The sequence below is a fragment of the Pseudoliparis swirei genome, chromosome 15, assembly GCF_029220125.1.
Source record: "Pseudoliparis swirei isolate HS2019 ecotype Mariana Trench chromosome 15, NWPU_hadal_v1, whole genome shotgun sequence".
In the NCBI taxonomy this organism is placed as follows: domain Eukaryota; kingdom Metazoa; phylum Chordata; class Actinopteri; order Perciformes; family Liparidae; genus Pseudoliparis; species Pseudoliparis swirei.
The window spans coordinates 9,103,200-9,117,161 of NC_079402.1; the positions used below are offsets into that span (position 1 = coordinate 9,103,200).

General features: G+C 45.7%; 1 protein-coding gene across 3 annotated transcripts in view; it reads left to right on the forward strand.

The window, feature by feature from the left end:
• LOC130204943 (A-kinase anchor protein 2) overlaps nucleotides 1–13,962 on the forward strand; it is an 83,495-nt gene that overhangs the window by 47,201 nt on the left and 22,332 nt on the right. The window lies entirely within an intron of this gene.

The window sequence follows — 13,962 nt, forward strand, 5'->3', positions numbered from 1 at the left end:
GGGTTGTGCTGAATTACATCATGCTTACATCTCACAGTTTCCTTTCTACTGCGTCTATGTAATATATTTTAGAACTACTGTTATGACCCAGAGCGTCAGGGGAAACTGCCTGACCTTATTGTATTCATGGCAATCAGTGAATTTAATAAGACCCTATACTGTACTTTTGGGTATTCATATAATTTAATTTAATTAAACAAGATATATAAGATATAATATTCCGACAGGGAGTTATATTCAATCATAGCGTGTAGTAACTTTATAGTGACCATATAATGGATTGTGGGTTCTATTACTTGTATATTTTGATTTAAGGGTGTTTTGGCACACAGTAGCTATGCTGTAATATTGATTCATTCATTTTCATCATTGTTAATCCATGTTTATGTTTGGGGGTCATTCTCCTTTTGTCAGTGGTGAAAAAAAGAGAGGTCAGCACAAAAATAATTCCATTACCAGTCCAAGTGTTATGTAGTATGTAGGTATCCTTATAGCATTATGTATTTAAAAGTAAGACTGCAGAATGGCCTCATGGGTATTATTATTATTTAAGTACAATCATAATTATCAGCCGAACAAACATGGTAGGCCTACACTACTTTCCTCAAAGATGTACTTCAGCAATTTCGTTTCACACTTCCATAAAGCTGGGGCATTAATTGAAACTTTAATGAGTCATACCCCAAAATAATAAAATACTGGATCCTATTTTTCCCAGGATGCAATTAACATGGAACTTGACTTTAAGTTTGAACTCCAGTGTCTCTTTACATGTAGTGGGGCTGCACGAAGCGGCATTAACCGACTGTTATCCCGTAGAGTCGTTAAAGGTCACGTCTGCGTACAATGTAAGCTAGCTTACTGTTCTGGAGGTTTCCCAGGTGGGTTTTGTTTGTCTAAATATGCCAACCTGCGCACATTCGACTGAGGGGAGGGAGCCTCGGGCTGGAGGTGGGGTACATGAGCATGGGTGGGGGGGGAGACCGGCTGGGCCGCAGTCAGATTGTTTTGCAGCTGAATAAATGAATGAAAGGCAGTAGCCTACGGCGGGAACCTGATCCGTCCGGGTTGGCCGCATTGTGCTTTGCCGGAGCTCGAGCTGGCGGCTCGCTCTCTGATTGTCTCTGAAACGGGACAGAAAACACTCCCGGGACCTCGCGCGCGCTGCATTATTCAGCGCGCGTGCCTAAAAAAAAAAAAAGAGAAAGAGAGAGAGGACAAGTGCATAGAAGGGGAGAGAGGAGAGGGAGGGAGGGAGGGAGGAGGGTATACGGCGGGCTGGAAAAGCTGGCGCGTAAAAACGGGGGGAGCTCAATGTCATCCCAGAGCCTTCCGTAACCATTAACACCGCCGCTGAGAGCACGCGGACACCGGCTCCTCTACTTCTTCCGGTACGGTTGTCCCCCATAACGTCCCGCCGGCCGGTGGTGCAGCCGCTGCGGCTACGCTCCTTACCACCCGTGGTGAAGAAGAACCGGACAACTGGGAGAGGAAGTAGCAGGTAGGTCACGCCTCCGCCGGTCAGACCTCATCCCGGCCACGAGCCGTTTACCGGCGGCAGGGAGTCCCGGGAGAGCAGCGCCGTGGTCGCGGCACATCTTTCTCCACACAGGGAGATTGACTGAAAACTAAAGTAGCCTACTCATAACGCAGTAGAAACGTATTTTTTTTTCCCAACTTAAAATTAAAGGAGGAAAGAAAAACTCAAAAGGAGGGATTTGTCGGTGAAAGTGTAGCGTTAGTCTACATGTGGAGGGTGTGTGCGTCAGTTATTGGGGTCCATTTGGGTTTCTTCATCGCCATGGCTTCTTTTTCTTCTTCCTTTTGCATGCTGACGGTGTTTTTAAGTTCGCTGTGTGTATGTTTTTTGTACGTTTGCTGGTTAACAACAGAGCCAGATGCTGTAATTACACTGATTGGTTTTAAAGTGGTGAGGACACAGGATACTGAGAGAGAGAGAGAGAGAGGGAAAGGGATAGAGGGAAAGGGAGAGAGAGAGATCCAAAGGAGGTTAGTGGATCAGGCTGCTTGCTGCAGTGATCTCTATTTCTCCTCCTCCTCCTCCTCCTCCTCCACTGCATCACTTTAACCTATATTGAAATGACCTTAACCTGGTTTTCACCATCCTCCACACACTGAGTGACTTGGCAGCAGAGTGACGGTGTTGCTGGTGGTGCTGCGTTGCACCGCCTCATGGCACACCATTTGGGGCGGCTGTAGCTCAGTGGGGTAAGGGGGCCGTCCTGCAACCCCAAGGTTGTCGGTTCGTTCCCGGCTCTCCCCATTAGTTGCAAGTCGAAGTGTCCTTGAGCAAGGCACTGAACCCCCAGTTGCTTCCCGGGCGCATCACTGCAGCCCACTGCTCCTTAACCCTTGTGTTGCCTTTGGGTCATTTTGACCCGATTCAATATTACACCCTCCCCCCGCCTTTGGGTAATTTTGACCCGATTCAATGTTTCACCCTCCTGTTACCTTTATATTTACTAACATATTTTACCCTTTGGGTTCAATTTGACGCCAGCAATTAAAACCTCCAGAAAATTATTAGAATTAATATTGTTTTCCAAGTTTAAGTGTGAGGCACTTTATGTTTGTTTGTTGACTACCGAAAGAACACCGACATTAAACATTGAATGGGGTCAAATTAATCCTAAAGCGGGGGGAGGGTGTAATATTGATTCGGGTCAAAATGACCCTAAGGCAACACAAGGGTTAATAACTAAGGATGGGTTAAATGCAGAGAACTAATTTCCCCTTGGGGATTAATAAAGTATATATAAAATAAATAAATAAACCATTATCGTGCTGTTTTCACTGGATTGTTTTGCAGTCCACTCGCAATTCATAAGGTCTGGTTTAGTTTCCCATCCACTTGGCAGCACAATGTTCATGCTCTCACTCTTGTGGAGAAACCTTGATAAAACCTCAGCACACGGTCAAGTGGCAGATTGCTCACAATCTCAGGGCCCATATAAGCACTTATTACAGACACACGGTAACATTTTCAAAAGAGTGAAAAGGCACAAATGTGCTGCTGTGTCCCAGAGTAGCAGTCGGTCAAACCACAGAGAGAGAGAGAGAGAGAGAGAGAGAGAGAGAAAGAGAAGCATCTGAGGCCAGACTTTATTTGTTTGCTTTAGATTTGCTGGTTTTGAGTTTTGAATCTTTCTCTTTGCCTGAAGATGTTGCTGAATTTTTTGATCGCAGACTCCTGACAGCGTTTGTGTTCAACGAGGGATGGACATTGCTGGGTGTTATTTGTTTGCACAATGCAGGCAATCAAATCCACGGTGACCACTTACCTTTACAATGCACAGTCATGGTGCAGACCTAGTCGAACCAACTCTCATTCACCCTGATTTCCCACCAATTCAACTCATGCTGATTGATTTTTACTTTGCTGGGAGTGCAGCTGACCGCACAATGTCAAGGGGGGGTTGGGCGAGTGCAGGCCCCAGAAATCAAAGCGGCTCTTTGAATTTTCCTATGGTTGCTCCATAAAGAGAGAAGAGTTCAAGTCGTATCTAAGCTCGGACTTGACAGCTTTCATTTATTTCTCACACAGTTTCATACCTGCAAACTTGTCACCTTTCGGTGAAATTCGCCGTTTTTAAATCAAAGTAGGTCATCCACGTGAATAGTGTAGATCCGAAGAGTTTTTGTTTGAGGGGGTGGGGGGGGGGGTCGACTTGCCGGCCGGCGTTTATGAGATTGGAGTGAGACACGGAGCAAATGCGATGTGTTGATCTTCGCAATAAAACATATTTGATGGGACGTGTCGAGTCTTGGCCAATCAGCATTAAGATGTCTCCAGTGTTTGGGGGGTTGGGTTAGTTTGAATGTCAGCCCGCTACATCTACTGCTGTAATGCTGCATGGTGTATCGATACTATCAAAGTACCCGTACGTTAAAAAACGATGTGATTTTGCATATTTTTAGCACAGATACTTCATTCGGAGAGCGCGCCATCATAGCGCACGCGCTGCTCCGCTCCGTTAAATGCTGTCAGCAAGCAATGCGCTGCGCAGCTCTCACAGCGAGTGCCGTTAAGTTGCGGAGCTTTTGAGACCGTCTTCGGCTTCAACATTTTTCTTTTTATTTTATTACTACTGTAGTTAAATATACCAGTATCGTATTTATGGTATATCGTATTTATGGTATTGTATTGAATTCTGGTATCGGGTATCATGATATTTATGGCAGGTATCGTATAGAAGTTTTAATTTTAGGATTGTGACAAGCAGGTAGAGGAAGGAACGAACTCATGGAAGACAATCATGGAACAGGCTCATTGAACAGGCTCATGGAACAGAATCATGGAACAGACTCATGGAACAGAATCATGGAACAGGCTCATGGAACAGGCTCATGGAACAGAATCATGGAACAGGCTCATGGAACAGAATCATGGAACAGGCTCATGGAACAGGCTCATGGAACAGAATCATGGAACAGGCTCATGGAACAGGCTCATGGAACAGGCTCATGGAACAGAATCATGGAACAGACTCATGGAACAGAATCATGGAACAGGCTCATGGAACAGGCTCATGGAACAGAATCATGGAACAGGCTCATGGAACAGGCTCATGGAACAGGCTCATGGAACAGAATCATGGAACAGACTCATGGAACAGAATCATGGAACAGGCTCATTGAACAGGCTCATGGAACAAAATCATGGAATAGGCTCATGGAACAGAATCATGGAACAGGCTCATGGAACAGAATCATGGAACAGAATCATGGAACAGGCTCATGGAACAGAATCATGGAACAGAATCATGGAACAGGCTCATTGAACAGAATCATGGAACAGGCTCATGGAACAGAATCATGGAACAGAATCATGGAACAGGCTCATGGAACAGAATCATGGAACAGAATCATGGAACAGGCTCATTGAACAGGCTCATGGAACAGAATCATGGAACAGACTCATGGAACAGAATCATGGAACAGAATCATGGAACAGGCTCATTGAACAGGCTCATGGAACAAAATCATGGAATAGGCTCATGGAACAGAATCATGGAACAGGCTCATGGAACAGAATCATGGAACAGAATCATGGAACAGGCTCATGGAACAGGCTCATGGAACAGAATCATGAAACAGACTCATGGAACAGGCTCATGGAACAGACTCATGGAACAGACTCATGGAACAGGCTCATGGAACAAAATCATGGAATAGGCTCATGGAACAGGCTCATGGAACAGACTCATGGAACAGGCTCATGGAACAGACTCATGGAACAGGCTCATGGAACAGAATCATGGAACAGAATCATGGAACAGGCTCATGGAACAAAATCATGGAATAGGCTCATGGAACAGAATCATGGAACAGGCTCATGGAACAGAATCATGGAACAGACTCATGGAACAGGCTCATGGAACAGGCTCATGGAACAGAATCATGGAACACAGTGCGTTTACATGATGGTTGTGGCAGCTGGCTCTAATTTGGCCTCGGCTTCTGGTGATTTGCAATCAGTCAGCAGCCGAGGCCGCGCTCATAAAAGCTCTCAGTGGAGAGTGGAGGAGAAGAAGTGAGCAGAGGCGCATGTTTGGCGGTCTGCTCGGTGTGTGTTTTGAGAAATAAAGATGTCATTGAGCGAAACCTCTCTGTGCCTGGCTGGTCCTTGGTGCTGGGGGGGGGGGAACCCACGGGTGGCGGCGTCGGTCCTGCTACAGTGGAGCCCAACGTGGGGCCCCCTGGAACCTGCCTGGGGATGCGCTGCCGACAGATCCAGAAGAGGAGCTACAGCTTGCTCCTGGACCCCGACAGTGATCGCCCCTACCCAGGAGCGTTGGAGCTGAGCCCCAGAGCCCCGGACCAGTCGCTACCGACTCACCCAGAGCCCCAGGACCGGCCGGAGCTGCCGACTCCAGAACCCCAGGCCCCGCCGGAGCTGCCGACCGAGCCCCAGTACCCGGACCGGAGCTGCCGACTCCAGAGCCCCAGGACCCCTGTTCCCTGGGCCCCGTCGGTGGAAGGCCGACCCCAGATCCCCGGCGGGCGGCGACCAGCTACTACCCCAGGCCTCCCAGATCCCGGCGGCCCCAGCGGCCCCAGCTCCCCCGCCCCGGTCGACTCGCCCCTCCTCCGCCCAAGCTCTCAGGGGAGGGGAGTAGGTTAGGCCGATGGAGCCGCCCAAATCTGGGGGTGGGGGGAGTGGCAGCTGTCTTCGATTTGCTGGCTGGTGATTTGTATCAGTCAGCAAGGCCAAGCGCACTCATAAAAGCTCTCAGTGGAGAGTGGAGGAGAAGAAGTGAGCAGAGGCGCATGTTTGGCGGTCTGCTCGGTGTGTGTTTTGAGAAATAAAGATGTCATTGAGCGAAACCTCTCTGTGCCTGGCTGGTCCTTGGTGCTGGGAGGGGGAAACCCACGGGTGGCGGCGTCGGTCCTGCTACAATGGTATAATTCGAATCTTGCTTTAGTCGGACTATGCTATCTTTTGGGTCATCTGCTATTATCCCAATATACATGGCAGTGAGTAATTCGAATCATTGGCCAAAAGCATGTCATATCCGATACGATAGGTGGCGCTGTTTTCATTACAACTCGTGGTGATACAGCCATTTCCGCTTTACCTCTTCACCACCAACAACAACAACATCAACATTTCGATAAAGAACCATGAACTTTAGTATGTTCAACTCCTTCAATACATTAAGCATAAATTATGTCTGCTCTTCGGTCCAGAAATGTGTGGTGGCTCTTGTGTTCTCCATAGCGTTGATTGCAGCGCCGCTCCCATAACGCGCACTACGCGCTGCGTGTAGGGCACCAAGTCCTGAGGGGGCACCACAAAATAGGCAACTAAAAAAATCCTCATAGTTCTAATAATTATAATGCCGATATTATTTCAGTCTAGAAATATTAGGCGCCTTTTAGGCATGTATATCACAAAACAGCAGAACAAGAGACATATTTAATCGCTCAGCACCCCCCCCCCCCCCACCACCGTTAACACTTCTCGGTGTCGCATCGCTCTGCCGTGATGCGCGCCGACACATCCGCGCACACAGATGAGCACACTCTCACTAGGACCCCCCCCCCCCCCCCCCCCGACAATGATCGCCGTGGGTCACTTTCCTATCTCAGGGGGGCATCATGAAGGAGTTATGCTTAGGGCACCAACATGGTTAGCAGCGGTACTGGTTGTTTGTTTGTTTTCTGCCGGCCAGGCTCCCGGCAGTGACAACTTATCGTCTCTTCGACTTCCGGGTCACGACATGGGAGGGAGGGGGGAGGAGGGCGGCGGGATCTCAAGCATGCGCAAAGACGCAAAGTCCAGTTCCTAATCCAATTCATCGTTACATTCCGCGATAGTCGAATTATCAACCGGATCGGATCGAGTTATCCAGGGGTGTTAATCGGATCGTAGTCGGACCGCACATAGTCGAACAAAGGTGTTTACATGAAACGGATAATTCGATTTCAGTCCGACTAAGCCAGTTATTCGAATGCATGTAAACACGGTCACAGACTCATGGAACAGAATCATGGAACATAATCATGGAACAGGCTCATGGAACAGACTCATGGAACAGAATCATGGAACAGAATCATGGAACAGACTCATGGAACAGAATCATGGAACAGGCTCGTGGAACAGACTCATGGAACAGAATCATGGAACAGACTCATGGAACAGAATCATGGAACAGAATCATGGAAGAGACTCATGGAACAGAATCATGGAAGAGACTCATGGAACAGACTCATGGAACAGACTCATGGAACAGAATCGTGGAACATAATCATGGAACAGGCTCATGGAACAGAATCATGGAACAGACTCATGGAACAGAATCATGGAACAGACTCATGGAACAGAATCATGGAACAGGCTCATGGAACAGAATCATGGAACAGACTCATGGAACAGGCTCATGGAACAGGCTCGTGGAACAGAATCATGGAACAGACTCATGGAACAGAATCATGGAACAGACTCATGGAACAGACTCATGGAACAGACTCATGGAACAGGCTCATGGAACAGAATCACGGAACAGACTCATGGAACAGGCTCATGGAACAGACTCATGGAACAGGTTCGTGGAACAGAATCATGGAACAGGCTCATGGAACAGACTCATGGAACAGAATCATGGAACAGAATCGTGGAACATAATCATGGAACAGGCTCATGGAACAGACTCATGGAACAGACTCATGGAACAGAATCATGGAACAGAATCATGGAACAGGCTCATGGAACAGAATCATGGAACAGAATCATGGAACAGACTCATGGAACAGAATCATGGAACAGAATCATGGAACAGACTCATGGAACAGAATCATGGAACAGGCTCGTGGAACAGACTCATGGAACAGAATCATGGAACAGACTCATGGAACAGAATCATGGAACAGAATCATGGAAGAGACTCATGGAACAGAATCATGGAAGAGACTCATGGAACAGACTCATGGAACAGACTCATGGAACAGAATCGTGGAACATAATCATGGAACAGGCTCATGGAACAGAATCATGGAACAGACTCATGGAACAGAATCATGGAACAGACTCATGGAACAGAATCATGGAACAGGCTCATGGAACAGAATCATGGAACAGACTCATGGAACAGGCTCATGGAACAGGCTCGTGGAACAGAATCATGGAACAGACTCATGGAACAGAATCATGGAACAGACTCATGGAACAGACTCATGGAACAGACTCATGGAACAGGCTCATGGAACAGAATCACGGAACAGACTCATGGAACAGGCTCATGGAACAGACTCATGGAACAGGTTCGTGGAACAGAATCATGGAACAGGCTCATGGAACAGAATCATGGAACAGACTCATGGAACAGAATCATGGAACAGACTCATGGAACAGGCTCATGGAACAGAATCATGGAACAGACTCATGGAACAGACTCATGGAACAGGCTCGTGGAACAGAATCATGGAACAGACTCATGGAACAGGCTCGTGGAACAGAATCATGGAACAGACTCATGGAACAGAATCATGGAACAGGCTCATGGAACAGAATCATGGAACAGAATCATGGAACAGACTCATGGAACAGACTCATGGAACAGAATCATGGAACAGGCTCATGGAACAGAATCATGGAACAGACTCATGGAACAGGCTCATGGAACAGGCTCATGGAACAGGCTCATGGAACAGGCTCGTGGAACAGAATCATGGAACAGACTCATGGAACAGGCTCGTGGAACAGAATCATGGAACAGACTCATGGAACAGAATCATGGAACAGACTCATGGAACTGAATCATGGAACAGACTCACGGAACAGACTCATGGAACAGAATCATGGAACAGAATCATGGAACAGACTCATGGAACAGACTCATGGAACAGACTCACGGAACAGGTTAAAAGCTCAGCAGAGCACACAAGTCCAAAAAAAGGAAGTTGGTTCATGAATGACTTTAACCATATTATATATAATGACAATGTAAAGTTGTTATTACTATTATTAAGGCCCGATCACTGAATTATTCAGAGGACCTTTTTTCTTAAAATGTTTGTTTTATTATTTTGATTTGCGGTCAGAACAATCAGAAGACCGTCGTTATAAAAGCTTTGAGGTGTCATCAAATAACGTGGATGTGGTGTGGCGACAAAAAAAGTCACCTTTTTGACTCATCATGAGTTTGCAGGTATGCAGTTTACAACAACCGTGACCATACGACGTCCATCTGATTAATCAACATGTCTCATCAAAGGGAGGACAATGTGTCTTTTTTGGTGTACATTTTGTATTTATTTTTATCGAAGTGAAACAAGGCACAGAAGCTCCACAGTGAAGCCACCGACGAGATTCTGATCCGATTTGACATTGACATTCAAAATGTAGGGTTTAAACAAAGTCGCTCTCTATGGTCCACGCTCTATTTGGAATAGCTTCTCGTCCATGTCCCGTTTACGGTTTTGTTGGGTCACCGTTTTGGAATTATCCGCTGATTCTGGAAATAACGAAGCGAAGCAGAAAACTGTCAATTCACACAGAATGTTTGGCCCGGGGGACAGAAAACTCACAGCCAGCTCACCATTTGATTAGATAGTCAATGACAGGAAGTACCTGCCACAAGCTGAATGTTCCACTAAGACCGCCACTGGAGCTTACGGTGTGTGTGTGTGTGTGTGTGTGTGTGTGTGTGTGTGTGTGTGTGTGTGTGTGTGTGTGTGTGTGTGTGTGTGTGTGTGTGTGTGTGTGTGTGTGTGTGTGTGTGTGTGTGTGTGTGTGTGTGTCTGGTGGAAGTACGTTTTCCGTCCCCACCCCTCTCAGCACCATGGACTGTGAGAACATTAACAGGAACAACACACTTATCAACGATGTCTTCTTCCTCCAGACTTCTCCCTTTTCCCAGAATTCACACACACACACGCACATAATCACAGGTTTCAGAAAAGTTGTGTGGTTGATGATGCTAAAGCTCGGAAAGCTAAGAGTACGCAGGAGGTGGAAAAGGGAATGGGGAGAGACGAGATGAGAGAGGCCGACGTGATGACTAGAAACAATGAGTACAAGGAGAAATAAAGGGCAGTGCTGGTGTGTGTGTGTGTGTGTGTCGGGGGTAGGTAGGGCGTGGGATGTAAGGCGAGTGAGGGGGTTGCTCGTAGGAAGTCTGTTCAGCCTAGCACAGCTCCAAGCGTTGTTGCCGTTAACTGTCCGATGGCCGTCCAATGGCCGATCTGTTGATGGCCCTCTGCTGGCCGTCTTCCAGGAAGAGAGTGATACTCGCCTTGTGTTATTGGATGAAGTGGCACAACATTGCAGTTTCAATCAGCGCCGTTCAGATGCACACTAATGTCACAGATACGCGATTGTGGTCTGAGTAGTACTACACTGTGGCTCCGCAGGTAGCACGAATAGGAACGAAAACTTGTGGCTTCTGTATTTGTCAAAGGAAGTCATGTGAGTGCCCCTCAGGCCAGCTACGACTCCGAGCCTTGAAAATGCAGCATTTTCAACAAAGCCTCCTCATGATTACAAAAAGTTCTTAGGGCTGTGAATTACACGTTTATTTTTCTATGTATTTCTATGTAAGCTAGTGCTTCAGGTTTATTTCTGGTCATTTCTTTGATAATGGAGAAGAAAGAAGTCCCACTGACGGACGCATTTGAAGAGACGAAGAGGCTCTGTTCATAAGTTCCATGCTCATAATCTGATACTGTTAAAAGTTTGGATTGTTCAAGATGAAATGGATCTCCATGTCCTAGGAAAAGGAAAAGCACAATTATTAATTCCACCTCAGTCTTTGGTTCGGGTGCTGTGATTGGGTATCCAATGAGAGATCGTCTGATAATAAAACTGAAGATCTTGTTTCACTTCATTATTCAGTCCGATGTTGTGTGTATTAGTGCTGATGTTGAGGGACAGAAATGTCATCCGGAAGCTATTGAAGAGCGGTTAACGTATTGCAGCATTGATACCACCCATGCTGGTGTGGAATGCATTCTGGCTCTGGCACAGGAAGATAACTTCCTCATTCATTCAACTACAAAGCTCTGATTCACTCAGCTAAACTATTTGGTTGTGTTGTGTCTTCCACAAGAGAACTTGTTATTATTATTATTATTATTTCGAGAGTCATGTCACTTTGAAGATGGCAACGAAAGAAAAAAGAGATCCTCAATTCAGCGCCTAACAAGGTCACATTCCTCGCTCTATCAAAGTCCTGCGTCCAGTGTTTTGGTATTTGTGTTCCAGAGAGGAAGAGAACTGAAGGGATGCAGGAAATGTAACAAAACAACCTCGGCATGTGATGGCCACCGTTACACAGCCCCCACCACCCACTATTGTCTGCAACATCCACCGACTATTGTGGTGACACGCAACATAAGTCATTCATTCAACACAGAGCAAAGCACAAACCACCTGCGAGCACGAGTACTGTGTCTACAACAAAGACGCGTGCGACAAAGTAAAACGCCATGCGAGAAGAAGAAAGAAAATGGCCTTTGAACAGGACATTCACTAACTTTTAAAATAATTGGCTTGTACGATGAGAGAGCTGCATTGCTTTCATTTTTTCTCCTCCATAAACAAGGAACGGTTTGATGAAATACTAAAGCAGATACTGTATCTGTAGTTCCGGGAAGTCAGAGGGAGCTTGACCTCTAATGTGTTCTGGTTGCACAAAAAGCTGCAGACGTTTCTGTATCACATTCCAGCTTCAGACCGGAATGTCAGAATGCTACTTGGGCTTTTGGTGTGGCATCATTTCGTATTTCATCGTTAACCATGTGAGAGCCGAGCCACGCCGTGGACCCTCAAAGTCGGGGGGTCACTTCTAGGAAGTGAGGTCACGTTAGTTCTCTGAGGGCTTTGAGTTCACGGCTGAGGCTCAACTATCTGCTCTATGGAAAATTAACCACGACACTATGATGCACTTTCTTGTTTCCCTGTGCCTCAAGAAAAGTCAACATTTGGTATGCGGACTTCGAGGGTGCAGCGCTCATGTTTTTCAACCATAAAACCAGTTATTGCTGCAGTGAGAGGGGCATCGAGACGATTGCTCTCTCGGCTTGCGAAAAGAAATGAAAGAATTTTTTGCTGGAAGCTTATCCAATACAATAAATCCTTAATAAATCAGAAGAAGATATGGTAGCTGGAGTCAAGGAGAGAAACCCAAACAATAAATTGCAACACTTCATCACAAAATGGTTCCAGGAATATGCTGGTGGCAAGACAAACTTTGTGTTTGTAATTTGATTTTGCAACCATTTCTCATGATATGCACTTCAGGAATTTACTGGGGGTGAATCAGCAGAACCATTCTGTGGGAACAAGCAGAGACGGGAATACATTGAATTCAAAGCTCATCGGGCAGGTCTTACTTCAGGTCATGTCATCCTAACTCTCTGGCCACGTGTTTTCTTTCTAAGAACACGTTTAAATATCTCTAGTTTTACTCAGAACGCTTGCTGTATTCCTCCATCATCAGTCCACGATATGTCTTTGAAACCACAGGCAGCCGCACAGACGGGAACCAAGTGTGATCTACTGTACAGGACTGTCTCAGAAAATTAGAATATTTTGATAAAGTTCTTTATTTTCTGTAACGCAATTAAAAAAACAAAAATGTCATGCATTCTGGATTCATTACAAATCAACTGAAATATTGCAAGCCTTTTATTTATTTTTATATTGCTGATTATGGCTTACAGCTTAAGAAAACTCTAAAATCCTATCTCATAAAATTTTAATATTTCCTCAGACCAAGTAAAAAAAAAGATTTATAACAGCTGAGTGTTTGTCAAGGCTCAGGAAACCCTTGCAGGTGTTTCGAGTTAATTAGACAATTCAAGTGATTTGTTTAATACCCTACTAGTATACTTTTTCATGATATTCTAATATTTAGAGATAGGATATTTGAGTTTTCTTAAGCTGTAAGCCATAATCAGCAATATTAAAAGAATAAAAGGCTTGCAATATTTCAGTTGATTTGTAATGAATCCAGAATGCATGACATTTTTGTTTTTTGAATTGCATTACAGAAAATAAAGAACTTCATCACAATATTCTAATTTTCTGAGACAGTCCTGTATATAAATGTTGTGTTTGTCAAGCTCAGACATGTTTACTGTCGCCATGCGGCAGTGTTGCCAGGTCCGCGGTTTTCCCGCGGAATTGGGCTACTTTTGAAGTGTTGCCGCGGGTTGAATTTTCTGTCCGCTGGTTCGGGTAGACCTATTTTGCATGCAAATTACATGAATATCTTTAAATAAAAATCCATATTTTAAATGAAAAAATTTATTTATACTCAAATCCTACAAAAGTGACTCCAGATCAGCACGTACACATGGACATGGACTTTAAAAGCAGTGTATATGGTTTGGCACGGGCATATTTTGAGTTCTGATATTGGGCTGGTTTTGATTGGCCATTGGGCTGGTTTTGTCACACAGACCTGGCAACCCTGCCATGCGGGCTGTTGTCTTCCT